Source organism: Equus asinus, chromosome 22 (assembly GCF_041296235.1).
Source record: "Equus asinus isolate D_3611 breed Donkey chromosome 22, EquAss-T2T_v2, whole genome shotgun sequence".
Classification (NCBI taxonomy): domain Eukaryota; kingdom Metazoa; phylum Chordata; class Mammalia; order Perissodactyla; family Equidae; genus Equus; species Equus asinus.
In genome coordinates this window covers 21,467,784-21,482,172 of record NC_091811.1, presented here as the reverse complement: position 1 = coordinate 21,482,172, position 14,389 = coordinate 21,467,784, and the positions used below count along the sequence as shown (strand labels likewise).

General features: G+C 36.0%; 1 protein-coding gene across 8 annotated transcripts in view; it reads left to right on the top strand.

The window, feature by feature from the left end:
* Positions 1-14,389, top strand: part of LOC123280008 (uncharacterized) — a 41,004-nt gene that overhangs the window by 14,086 nt on the left and 12,529 nt on the right. For 4 of the 8 annotated variants that reach the window (XR_011497163.1, XR_011497159.1, XR_011497158.1 and 1 more), the window contains one exon: positions 8,108-8,891. The exons of 2 other annotated variants lie outside the window; for them this stretch is intronic. The gene's annotated coding sequence lies outside the window, so the exon portion shown is untranslated. 2 more of the 8 variants (XR_011497164.1, XR_011497161.1) reach the window with 1 other exon arrangement.

The following is a 14,389-nucleotide window of genomic DNA, read 5'->3' as shown; positions in this document are numbered from 1 at the left end:
CTGTTCCCCCTTAAAAATGGTGCCTACCAGTTTTCTATCCTAAGAGAGAGTCCCAACAGACTTTTGCCACTCTTGCAGCTGCTTTAAGATTAACAAGTGACTCTCCTTCACGTATGGTCAAGGCTCTTTCAAACTGATGCTTTTTGCGCTGGGTCCAGTGGTGAGTGGGTCTGTGTGTGAGCCCTTTAAGAATGGGATCCTCATTCTCTCTAGTCCTATGTTTCTCTTGAATGTAAGCCCCATTGGTTTTCAAGGCCAGAAATTTTTGTGGTCTCATCTGTCTAGTGTAGGACCCAAGGGGTAGGGTGCCTGGTGTGGGGTACAAACCCTTTGATCCTCAGGAAGAAGCTCCATTGATTGATTGATTGATTGATTGATTGATTTGCTATCCCTCCCAATTGTGGCTTACCATGCCAGGGGTGGGGTTTTTAGCATGATCATGTCTCTGCCTCTCTTACCGGTCTCAGTGTGGCCCCTTTAAACTTTTATGTGTAACAGATGTTCTGCTAGTTCTAGGATTCTTTTTAGAGGGATTTTTTCCATATGTAGCTGTATATGTGTTGTGTTTGTGAGAGGAGGTGAGGTTAGGATCTTCTTATGCCACCATCTTGAGCCTCTTGAGACATCTAGTTTTTTGAGGTACGCCTTTATTGTTATGAACTTCTCTCTTAGAACTGCTTTTCTGCATGCCAAAAATTTTGGTATGTAACATTTTTTTTTCATTTGTTTCAAGGTATTGTTTGATTACTCGTTTGATTTCTTCTTTTTTGACCCAATACTTGTTCAGTAGCATGCTATTAATTAATTAATTTCTAGTTTCAAAGCATTGTGGTTGAAAAAGATGCTTAATATGATTTCAGTCCTCTTAAAATTAAGACTTGTTTTGTAGTCTGACATAAGATCTATCTTGGAAAATATTTCATGTGTACCTGAGAAGAATGTGTATTCTGTTGCTTTTGGTTGGAATGTTTGGTAAATATCTATTAAGTCTATCTGGTCCAATGTGTCATTTAAGGCTGATCTTTCCTTTTGATTTTCTGTCTGGATGATCTATCCATTGATGTAAGTGGGGTATTAAAGTGTCCTACTATTATTATATTGTTATCTATTTCTTCTTTTAGATCTGTTAATATTTGCTTTTTATATTTAGGTGCTTCTTTGTAGGGTGCAAAAATATTTACAAACGTATCTTATTATTGTATTGGCCCTTTTATCATTATGTAATGCCCTTCTTTGTCTCTTATTATAGTCTATTTTAAGTCTATTTTGTCTGATATAAGTATAGCTACTCAACCTTTCTTTTGGTTTCCATTTGCATGGAATACTTTTTTCCATGCTTACACTTTTAGTCTGTGTGTGTCCTTACATCTAAAGTGAGTCTCTTGTAGCCAATATATAGACATGCCTTGTTTTTTTTAATACATTCAGCCACTCTGTCTTTTTTTTTTTCTTTCAGGAAGATTACCTCTGAGCTAATATCTGCCACCAATCTTCCTCTTTTTGCTGAGGAAGATTGGCCATGAGCTAACATCTGTGCCCATCTTGCTCTATTTTATATGTGGGATGCCTGCCACAACATGGCTTGATAAGTGGTGTTTAGATCCATACATGGGATCCAAACCCCAGGCTGCTGAACCCTGAGCCACCACAGTGGAACATGAGAACTTAACCACTGCACCACCAGGCTGGCCCTCTGTGTCTTTTGATGGCAGAATTTAGCCCTTTAACATTTAATGTAATTATAGATGGGTATGTGTTTGTTGCCACTTTTTAAATTGTTTTATGGTCATTTTTGTAGTTCCTCTGTGTTCTGTTCCTTTCATCATTTCTTGCTCTCTTCTTTTGTGCTTTGATGACTTTCATTAGTTATATTCTTAAATTCCTTTTGCTTTATCTTTAATGTATTTACTATAGGTTTTTGCTTTGTAGTTACCATGAGGCTTACATATAAAAACTTGTATCTATAACCATCTAGTTTATGTTGATAACATCTTAAGTTTGAGCCCATTGTGAAGTTTCACATTATTACTCTTCTATTCCCAAGTTTTATGTTTTCGATGTCACATTTTAAATTTTTTTATCTGTGTAGTCCTTAACTAATTATTGTAACCATGAATGCTTTTACTACATTTGTCTTTTAACCTTCACACTAGCTTTACAAGTAATTAATCTGCAACTTTTACTATATGTTTATCTTTACAATGAGATTTATCATTTCACGTGTGTTCTTGTTACTAATTATTACCCTTTATATTAAGCTTAAAAAAGTCTCTTCAACATTTTTTTATGGCTAATTTAGTGGTGAAGAACTCCTTTAGTTTTTGCTTCTCTGGAAAACTCTTTATCTCACCTTAATTTCTGAATGATAACTTTGCTGGGTGGAGTATTCTTGGTTGGAACTTATTTTCTTTCAGCATGTTGAATATATCTGTCTTGAAAAGTTTCTTTTGAAAAATCTGCTAATAGTATCGTAGGGGTTCTCTTGTATTTAATAAGTTGGGGTCTTTTTCTTACTTCTTTTAATATTCTCTCCTCATCTTTAACTTTTGACATTTTAATTATAATGAGTCTTGGTGTGAGTCTCTTTGGGTTCCTCCTATTTGGAACTCTCTGGGCTTCCCAGAACTGGATGTCTGTTTCTTTCCCCAGGTTAGGAAAGTTTTCAGCCATTATTCCTTTAAATAAGGTTTTTGCACTTTTCTCTCTCTTCTCCTTCTGGGAGCCCTATGATATGAATGCTAATCTGTATGATGTTGTCTCATAAGTCCCTTAAGCTATCTTTATCTTTTTCATTCTTTTTTCTTCTTGGTGCTCTGACTGTGTAAGTCCCACTGTCTTGTCTTTGAATTAACTGACCCTTTCTTCTCTTTCATCTAGTCTGTTATTGACCCCCTCTAGTTTATTTTCCTGTGCAGTTATTATATTCTTCAGCTCTGTGACTTCTATTTGGTACTTTCTTATATTTTCCTTCTTTGTTGAAGTTCTCATTGTGTTCACTCGTTCTTCTCCCCAGTTTGATGAGCATTTTATGACCATTACTTTGAACTCTTTAATAGATAACTTACTGATTTCCATTTCATTATTGTTTTCTTCCTAAGGTTTTATCTTGTTCTTTTATTTGGAATATATCCCTTTGTTTCTTCATTTTGCTTGACTCCCTGTGTTGGTTTCTATATAGTAGATGAAATAACCAGCTCTTCCAGTCTTGAAGAAGAAGGCTTGTGTAGGAGATGAAACATATCATTCAACCCTTCCTCAGTTCTTGGTTGTCTTGTAAACCTTTGTGCTTGTTCAAGCAGTCTTTTATATTTTAATAGCTCCCAGTAGTAGAGGATGTGCCAAGACTGTCAGTTTCCCAAACAAGACGATCTCAGCACCTAGATTCAGGCTGACTGGAAGGCAGACTCTCAGGCATCAGCTTTTAACAGTGGGTATATATATATATATATACAGTCCTGACATTCTGGAGGTGTCCCCTGGGTGGCAATTGCAGAAATAAGGGCTTCAGATATATAAGCTCTTTTCTGGGTAATAACAGTGAGCTGGAGCAAGGCAGAGGGAGAATGCAAAAAGGGCACCCACAGCCTATGTTCTTTGAAAGCACTCTAGTGGCCACTAAATGTGTGCCAAACCTGAAGACGGATCCTCAGGTCAAAGCTCCAAGATAAACAAAGATGCCTCCTTCACAGAAAGAGTGGAGAGTGTGCCTCAGTCCGATGTCTGTGCAGTGCCCTTGGAGTGGCAGTTTGCCAAGAATCATCTTTCCAATTGCCATAGTCCTGTGAGACTCAGGAATGCAAGCAGGGGGACTGGTCATTAGGACCAGGAAATTAAGGGGTGTCCTCTGGGTGGCAGCTGCATAAACTTGGGCAGCAGACACAAAAACCAGGGCATCAGGCATGTGTAAATCTCCCCTTCAGGAGACAGTGGAACCCTGGAGCATGGCAGAGGGTTAGCATGAAGATAGTGCCCACACTCTGAGGTCGATGGAAAGGAATACAGTAGGCTGGAAGTTGTGTGTTTAATTAGAAGCCTATCCCTCAGGCTGCAGTAATGATAATTAGCTAATAGGTCTCCTTCACAGAAGGATTCAGCTCCTGGGTCTGTTACCTCTTGCTGTGCCCTGGGGGTGGTAGCTATTTAAGGACTCGTCTGTTGGTTACAGTCCTGTGGGGCACACGAGCATAAACTCCACTGGCCTTTAGAGCCAGGCAATGTAGAGGTGTCCCCTGGCAGCAGTCACAAAAGTCGGGATGCTGGACAGGGCTGTGAGCTTCTTTCTGTGTAACACTAATCATTACAGTATCATGGGACCAGGAACACAAGCTCCCTTAGCCTTCAGAAACACGCAATCAGGAGGCATCCCCTAGGCAGCAGTCACAAAACTCCAGGCACCAGATGCAAGTGAAAGGTCCCTTCCAGGACACAGTGGTACTCCAGAGCATGGCAAAGGGAGAGCACAAAGATGGCACCTGCCAGTCTCCATCCCCAGAGAGGGTTTCAGCAGGCTTCTAGATGTGTGTGTTAAATTATATATCTTCCCTTTGAGCCAACACCTTAATATAGGCAGGTGAGCCTCCTTCGCTCCCAGAAATCAGTTTTCTCTGAGCTGGCCTCTAGGGTAGATGAGTCGGAATGCATGAGCCTTTTAAGAGTGGTTTCTCAGATTGCTACAGTCTTGTGGGTCTCAGGATGGTGGCCTTGTTGGTTTTCAAAGTTAGATGTTTTGGGGACCCATCTCTCAAGTTTATGTCTTAAAAGTTGGGATGCTCATTGTGAAGTTCAAACTGGTCACTCCTCAGGGAGAAGGCCCATTTTTGGAATCCCCTCCCAGTTGTGGGATGCCACATTGGGGGTGGGGTTTATCACAAGACCGTGTCTCAGTCTCAACTACCTACTTCAATATGGTTTTCTTCACATCTTCCCAATGTTTAGTCATCACTCAGCCAGCCTTTAGGTTTTCTTAAGAGGAAATTGTTCTATCTGTAGATGTAGACCTTAGTGTGTCCATGGAGGAGGTGAGTTCAGGATCTTCCTAAATGACATCTTGAACCAGATTCCAAGCATTTTTATTATCTTCTATTATCAATAGATCCTCTGCACCCAGACTTTGTAGTCCCCAGATAAAATTCCCATGATCATCTTGTCACTGACTATACTATTTAGGTTCAATGCCTTACCTTCATTCCCTCAAAAGAAGATGCTTCCCCACCTAAAGTTGCTGGACAGACTATGTTCCACTTTCAAAATGCCACTATCTGGGTGAAGAGTGGTTTATGTCCTATGTTGTGAACTAACTGTCTAGTAAAAGAGAACAAACACCACAAATGATACATGATACAAGACAAAAGAAACCCAGGAATAGCACTTGGTACCACAGACTTTGGTCAAACCAAAGATGAGCTTGTGCTGAGCACAGCTGAACACTATAGGTTGCATAATGGGAAAGGAATCCTGATTTCTTTCAGATTCGTATGTTTATAGAGGTATTGGGAGTGGCAGGGATCATCTAGCCTAGGCTAGACTCACTAAGTCATCCATCAGGCTAACAAGTTTGTATGTCTACAATTTTAAAAATACTTATAATGTAAGGTAAAGAAAGCCAAGGCTTAAAAAGTACTTTGATCATAGATACAAAATATATACATCATAAAAAATTGAGAGAGTTGGAATGATGCCAGCAAAATGGCAGAATAGGAAGCTCCAGGCCCTTGTTCTTCCAAGAAAGCATTAAAAAAAATTAAACACTGCCTATAACGACTTTATAGGTGGTCTGAGAAATAGTCAAAGACCTACAGCAACCAAGGGAATGCCCAATCAAGAAAAAGCCACATTCAAAATATTAGGAATTTTTATGGCATTTTTACTTGTAATTGCCCCACACTCTCCCTCATGTGGCAAGGTCTTAGCCTGGAGATGGTGGCAACCCAGATCTCAATTCCCTGCCTCAAACTGAGGGAGAAAAGCATACCTTACTTCCAATGTTTGAACTTGTCTGAGGGCTGCCTGAAGGACTATTCTTTGTTTCACTGAACTTGGAGCTCAGGGGAGGAATAGTAGCAAAACTCAGATCTCAAACTGGGAAAAGCAGTGAAAATGGCAGGCACTTGAGGTAAATGCTGCAGAAGACTATAGACCCACAGGCACCTAGGGCAAGAGATCAGAAGTTGAGACATACAACAGACCATCTAACTCCTTGTGGAGAACCTGGGTGTGACTCATTGGGTAGTTAAGACATTCAAAACCAGCCGTATATATGGAAAAATTTAAAAAGCTACATGCAGACCTAGGCAAGATGCATGCCCAGAAAGGCTGAGAAGACCTTAAGCCTTCACCTCAGACTAATCCCAAAGCTCAAAGTACACCCAATTGAAAAATACAGATGTCTTGACACAGAGCCAATTTGCAAAGACTGGAAGAGATAGCCGTTTTACCAAATGCCCAATTTTCAACAACAACAAATCATAAGGCATGAAAAAAAATATGGCCTACTCAAAGGACAAAATAAATCTCCAGAAATTGTCCATGAGGAAGCACAATATCAGTCTACCTAGACAAACTTCTAAAATGTCTGAACTAAATAGGCTCAAGGAGCTAAAGAAAAATAGACAAAGAACTAAATGAAAACAGGAAAATTATATACAAACAAAATGAAAATGTCAACAAATGACAGAAAATATTTCAAAGGAACCAAACAGAAATAATAGAGTTGAAAAATACAACAACTGAATTGAAATATTCAATACAAAAATTCAAAACAGATTAGACAGACAAAAGAAAGAATCAGCTAACATGAAGCCATGATATTTCAAATTATTGAGTCAGAAAGAAAAAAGAATACAGGAAAGTGAACAGAGCCAAAGGTACTTACAGGACACCATCAATCAGACCAATACATTCATTATGGGTGTCACAGAATGAGAAGAGAGAAAGGGGCAGAGAGGTTATTTGAAGAAATAATGGGCAAAAGCTTACCAGATTTGATGAAACACATAAATCTATAAATCCAAAAGGCTCAATGTATTCCAAGTAGGATAAACCCAAGGTGATCCATACTGAGGCATGCAATCAAACTGTCAAAAGCCAAAGCCAGAGATAATCCTGAAAACAACAAAAGAAAAGTAATGTGTCAAGTAAAACGGAACCTTGCTATGATTATTAGTAGATTATCCAGTGGATACCCTTGGAGGCTAGAAGTCAGTGGGATGTTACATTTGGGATCTGGGTCTGAATGCTATAGACTGAATGTTTGTGTCTGCCCCAAATTCATTTGTTGAAATCCCAACCCCCAGAGAGTAGTCAATTTTATAGAGACAGACAGTAGAACAGTGGTTGGCAGGGATGGAGGGAAGAAAAAAATGGAAAATTATTTGATGGGTACAGAGTTTCAGTTTGAGGTGATGAAAAAGTTCTGAGATGGAGTGGTGTTGGTTGCACAACAATATGAATATACTTAATGCCACTGAACTGTACACTTAAAATGGTTAAAATGGTAAATTTTATGTATATTTTACCATAATAAGAAAAGATGAGATGGTAAATGTAAACACAGAGCCTAGTGCAAAATCACTATGTAACCTGCAAAAGATAGATGGTGTTGTTAAAATTATTATCAATGTAGTGTGACTAAAGGCGATATAGATGCTGCATATACCATTTGATTCAAATTAGGGAGTTAAAAAAAATATAAGGGGAAAACACCCAAATTCATAGAAAAATAGATCAGACGTGATCAGAAGAGATCAGAAGCGAAGGGTAAGGGGAATTAGAGGAAAGTGGTCAAAAGTTACAAACTCCCAGTTATAAGATAACTAAGTACTAGACATGTAATTTAAAACATGATAGCTTTAGCTAACACTGCTATATGATACATAGCACAGTAAAGAGAGTAAATCGTAAGAGTTCTCACTACAAGAAAAAAATAAGAGAAGTATACATTACCAGTTCTCCTCATTATATAATGTGGAAATCTGTTGATAAATATCTTACTTGGCTTTCTCTGTCAGAGAAACTATAAAAGTTTTTTCTCATGGTAGTATCATCTCTTTTTGTGCAAAAAACAACAGTTTCCTATAAAACAAAATAACATTTCTTGGTACAAAAACAGGTCCACAAATCAATGGAACAGAATTGAAAGCCCAGAGATAAAACCACACATCCATGGACAGCTAATCTTCAATAAAGGAGCAGAGGGCCTACAATGGAGAAAAGAAAGTCTCTTCAACAAATGGTGCTGGGAAAACTGGACAGCCACATGCAAAAGATTGAAAATTGACCAGTCTTTTTCACCACACACCAAAATAAACTCGAAATGGATCAAAGACCTAAAGATTAGGCCTGAGACAATAAGTCTTTTGGAAGAGAATATAGGCAGTACACTCTTTGACATCAGTTTCAAAAGAATCTTTTTGGACACTGTAACTCCTCAGTTGAGGGAAACAATAGAAAGAATAAACAAATGGGACTTCATCAGACTAAAGAGCTTCTTCAAGGCAAGGGAAAACAGGATTGAAACAAAAAAACAGCTCACTAATTGGGAAAAAATATTTACAAGCCACTTATCTCCATAATATACAAAGAACTCACACTGCTTAATGACAAAAAAACAAACAACCCGATCAAAAAATGGGCAGAGGACATGAACAGACAATTCTCAAAAGAAGATATGAATATGGCCAATAGACACATGAAAAGATGTTCATCATCGCTAATCATCAGGGAAATGCAAATCAAAACTACACTAAGATATCACCTTACACCCGTTAGATTGGCAAAAACATCCAAAACCAAGAGTGACAAATGTTGGAGAGGTTGTGGAGAAAAAGGAACCCTCATACACTGTTGGTGGGAATGCAAACTGGTACAGCCACTATGGAAAACAGTATGGAGACTTCTCAAAAAGTTAAAAATAGAAATACCCTATGACCCAGCCATCCCATTACCGGGTATCTATCCTAAGAACCTGATATCAGAAATCTCAAGAGTCCGTTGCACCCCTATGTTCATCGCAGCATTATTTACAATAGCCAAGACGTGGAACCAGCCTACATGCCCAGAAACTGATGATTGGATAAAGAAGATGTGGTATATATACACAATGGAATACTACTCAGCCATAAAAAAAGACAAAATTGGCCCATTCACAACAACATGGATGGACCTCGAGGGTATTATGTTAAGCGAAATAAGCCAGTCAGAGAAAGACGAACTCTATATGACTCCACTCATAGGTGGAAATTAGTATATTGATAAGGAGATCTGATCGGTGGTTACCAGGGAAAAGGGGGGGGTGGGGGGAGGGCACAGAGGGGGAAGTGGTGTACCCACAACATGACTAACAAAAATGTACAACTGAAATCTCACAAGGTTGTAATCTATCATAACATTAATAAAAAAAAAATAACATTTCTGAAGTCATTCAAAGGCTGATGTTACATTGAAACTTATACTTATTGATGTGCATGTGTTTTTTCACAATATACTTTGTTGTCCAAGGACCTAGTGACAATACTAGAGATATGGAAATAAATAAAAACATGAAGCAAGATATTGAGTGTAGTTCTGAGTGAGACAAGCAATAATCAATGAATAAGAATTAGGGAATGAGAATCAAAAAGTACCTGAGTAAAGAGAGTATGCTTCTTTTTTGTCATCAGAGTCATTGTGCAGATTTGGAAACCAATCTTTGTTTTCTGGGCCCAATAAACTAATAAGGAAATTCAAACAAGATCTCAAGAATTTAATATCTCTTAATATTTTGAATGAAAACTGGCCCGTTAATGTGTTTTCGGTGTTATTGTTATGAAACAAATGTTTATTTTATAAATAATAATTTCATTATAAATAACACTTAAAAGAGTAAAAATACTAAAACAAAATAAAACCAAAATCACTCTGGTAATCTTGTTTTGTAACCATTATAATGGAGACTCATACAACACATATAGTTTATTGTTGATAATAGTGGGAATTTCAAATATTTTATTAGGTTTCTATGATTTATGGAGTTGCAAAATAGCTTGAAGAAAATGAAAAGCAGGTATTTTTAAAATAAATATCATAGTATGTTAACGTATTTCTTTTTGCAACTTTAAGAAGATGTAAAACGGTTATGCGTGGCTGTAGAAAATTGTGTTATGTTCATAATTTCTGCTAATATGATAAAGTGCTTTTGCATGACAAACAGTTCCTAATTACTCATTTCAGAATATTCTCTGTGTAATAGAAGTTAGTTACTTTGGTTAAAAGTTATAATTAATAGGATGGTAGCAACTGCATAAGAAACTATTGGGACAGGGAAATACAATTGTATACGTGCTTTTGCTTTTCAAAGAAAAAAATAGTTTTTTCCCAAATCAATGGTACTCAAATTATTAGGTCTCTGGGCTTCATTACACTCATACAAATCATCTCCTGTGGTCGCTCAGTTGCTGAAGGAATGTTTCCAATCACTTCTGATAACAAAGGCTTCATTGCCAGTTCTTATCTAAGGCATTAGTATTTCTGATAATAAAAATTCATACCTGGAATGCTGAGAATTACATATATCTATAGAAAATGTATTTCTCATTAGTGCAGAAACTGTCAATATGGCCTCTATTTGCTAAAGAAATTATTGAAATGAATGGTTAAGACACCTCATTTGCTTATTATAACACGGAGCACAAGGGGAAAATATTCTTATATTATTTACACACTATTTTTTGCAGCTTCCTGGTCAAAAGTGTGAATGTTAAGTCACAGAATTTTCTGAATGATCTACATATTATGCATGTACAATTTATTATTTAACAAGTTCTTATAAAATTATTATATATATGCAATGCATGCCTTCTAAGTGTTTTATAAATATTAATTTAGTAACTGTACTTATCTCATAAATACCTTTCTCTTCTCTTAATGGTTCTTTATCTAATGATAAACTTTTGCCCTACATTGAAAATCCATCTTGTTTTGTTAGATATGATCTTCCCAAGGAGGTAGGTCCTCGGACATGCATATACAGTTTTATGCTTGGCCATGACACCTCAAACAAGCACACAAGTATACAAAACTTGTTCAGATCAAGAAACTGCTACATATATGACCTTTATTATGTTGAGGTAAATTCATTCAATAACTATTTTGTTGAGAGCTTTTATCATGAAAGGACATTAAATTTTGTCATATGACTTTTCTGCATCTATTGAGATAATCCTGTGATTTTTCTCCTTCATTCTGTTAATGTGGTGTATCATATCAATTGATTTGTGTATGTCAAACCATCCTTGCATCCCAAGTGTAAATCCCATTTGATCATGGTGTATGATCATATTAATGTGCTGTTGAATTCTATTTACTAGTATTTTGTTGAGGATATTTGCATCTATATTCATCAGTGTTATTGGTCTGCAGTTTTCTTGTGAAATTCCATAGTTAACATTGTATTCAACAGTGAGAAACTGAAAGCTTTTCCTTTAAGATCGGGAATAATGCAAAAAAGCTCACTCTTGCTACTTCTATTCAACATAGTACTGAAGGCCTAGCCAGAGTAATTAGGCAAGGAAAATAAATAAAAAGCACCCAAATCAGAAAGAAAGAAGTGAAATTATCTTTTTGCAGCTGATATGATCTTATATGTAGAAAACTCTAAAGATTCCATCAAAAAAAAAAACCCTGTTAAAACCAATAAGTGAATTCTGCAAACTTAAGAATACAAAAATAAATTGTGTTTCTATTCACCAAGAATAAACTAGTGAACTACGTGAAAAAAATTAAGAAAATAATCTAACTTGCAATAGCATCAAAAAAGAATAAAATACTTTGGAATAAATGTAACCAAGCCGGGGTGAAAAACTTATATAGTGAAAATTAAAAATCACTGATGGAAGAAATTTTAAAAATACAAATAAATGGAAAGAAATTCTGTGTCTGTAGATTGGAAGACAATATTCTTAAAATGTCCATACCACCCAAAGTAATCTACAGATTCAATGCAATTTCTGTCAAAATCCCAATGGCATTTTTTACAGGAAAAAAATCCTATAATTCATACAGAACCACAAAAGAACTCGAATAGCCAAAGCAATTTTGCACAAGAAGCAGCAAACTGGAGGTATCACACTACCTTATTTCAAAACATGTTACAAAGCTACAGTAATCAAAACAGTATGGTACTGACATAAACATAAATAGTTATATCAACTGATAGAACAGAATAGAGAGCCCAGAAAAACATCGACACATGTATGGTCAACTGATCTTCGACCAGGGTGCCAAGAATACATAATAGGGAAAGGATAATCTTTTCAGCAAATGGCACTGGGGAAACAATATCCAGAAACAAAACAATAAATTTGGACCCTTATCTTACATCATGCACAAAAATTAACTCAAAATAGATTAAAGACTTAAATATACGACCAGAAACTGTAAAACTCCTAGAAGAACACATAAGTGAAAGTTTCATGACATCAGTCTTTGCAGTGATTATGTGGATATGACACCAAAAGCATAGGCAACAAAAATAAAAATAAAGTGGGATTATATCAAACTAAAAGCTTCTGTACAGCAAAGGAAACAATCAACAGAGTGAAACAGCAACTTACAAGATGGGAGAAAATATTTTCAAACCATATATCTGATAAGGGGTCAATTTCCAAAATATATAAGGAACTTGTAAAACTCAATAACAAAAAAACTAATAAGCCAATTAGAAAATGAGCTAAGGACTTGAATAGACATTTCTCCTAAGAAGACATATAAATGGCCAACAGATATATGAAAATATGCTCAACATCACTAATTATCAAGGAAATGAGAATTAAAACCTATATGAGCTATCACCTCATGTCTGTCAAGATGACCTTTATCAAAAAAACAAAAGACAAATGATCCAACAATGTAAAGAAATTGGTACTCCTGTATATTGCTGGTGGGAATTCAAAATGGTGCAGCCACTATGAAAACAGTATAGATATTCCTCAAAAAATTAAAAATAGAACTGCCATATGATCCAGTAATCCTACTTCTGGGTAAATATCCAAAATAATTGAAATCAGGATCTAAAAGAGATATTTATACTTCCATGTTTATTACAGCATTATTCACAATAACCAAGAAAGGAAAACTTAAATATTTATTGACAGATGAATAGATAAAGAAAATGTGGTATGCCCTCACAATGGAATATTGTTCAGCGTTAAAAAAAGAAAGAAAGGAAATTTTGCCATATGTGACAATATGGATAAACCTGGAGGATATTTGGCTAAGTGAGATAAGCCAGACACAAAAGGACAAATACTGTCTGACTCCACTTATATGAAGTATATAAAAGCATTAAAACTCATAGAAACAGAGTAGAATGGTATTTATCAGGGGCTGGGGAGAGGGAGAAATGGGGAGTTGCTGTTTAACTGGTACAAAGTTTTAGTTATGTAATACAAATAAGTTCTAGAGATCTGCTGTAAACATTGTGCCTATAGTTAAAACTTTGTTAAGAAGGCAATACCATGTTAAATGTTTCACCACAATAAAAAACATTAAATTAAATTAAATTTTCCAGAACAGTTTAAAAAAGTACTAATCCTATATTGCAATGAACTGAGTTTCTGATAATATAGTTCTATATGCATAGAATGCATTGAGAAGACAGGAAAATTCATGTGCATTCTATTGAAACTCTGACTCTAAAATAATGTCCACGTTGTCACTTTCTGTTTCTGTCAGTCCTACCAGAAAAAGTAACATCGGATCACAGATTTTACCTGTCCTTTTTACTCCTGTATCCAAAGCTCTTAGAACTGTGTCTAAACCATTGCCGACCTTTTATTAATTATTTTTTCAATGAAAAGATGTATAAATGAAACCAGGTGAGGGGTAGCATGATAAAACTGAATGGCACTTAAGAATCAACTAAGGTCAGATTCAACACAACTGTCTCAATAATATGCAGGAAAAGAAAACTGAATTAAATGGGTTTGCTCAATGATGTTCATCATTCTTCCAAATTATTGATTGAGTGGAATATCTAATGAGAGCAAAGCACACAGTGTAGCTAGAAAAAAGGCAGCACAGAGCTAAAGGAGATACAACACAAAGGTGGACTATTTAGCATTCAAAACTAATTTTTAATTGATCCTAATTGGGTGAATTTTCTCTTCCTTTTTTCAACCTGCTAAATGTGAAGTGTCAAAAGTCAGTTGTTTCAAGTGTCTTATTCTGCTATTTGTTATATCTCTAAACTTGAATCAAATACATAATCCCTTTAAGATTCATTTCCATCATCTGGAAAATGTAAAATTAAACTGAATAATTTCTTACAAATATGTCATGAGAATGGTTCAATGTATAAATGTGTAAAGTATTAACATAGTACCTAGCAACTAATAAATGATCAAAAATATTAGGA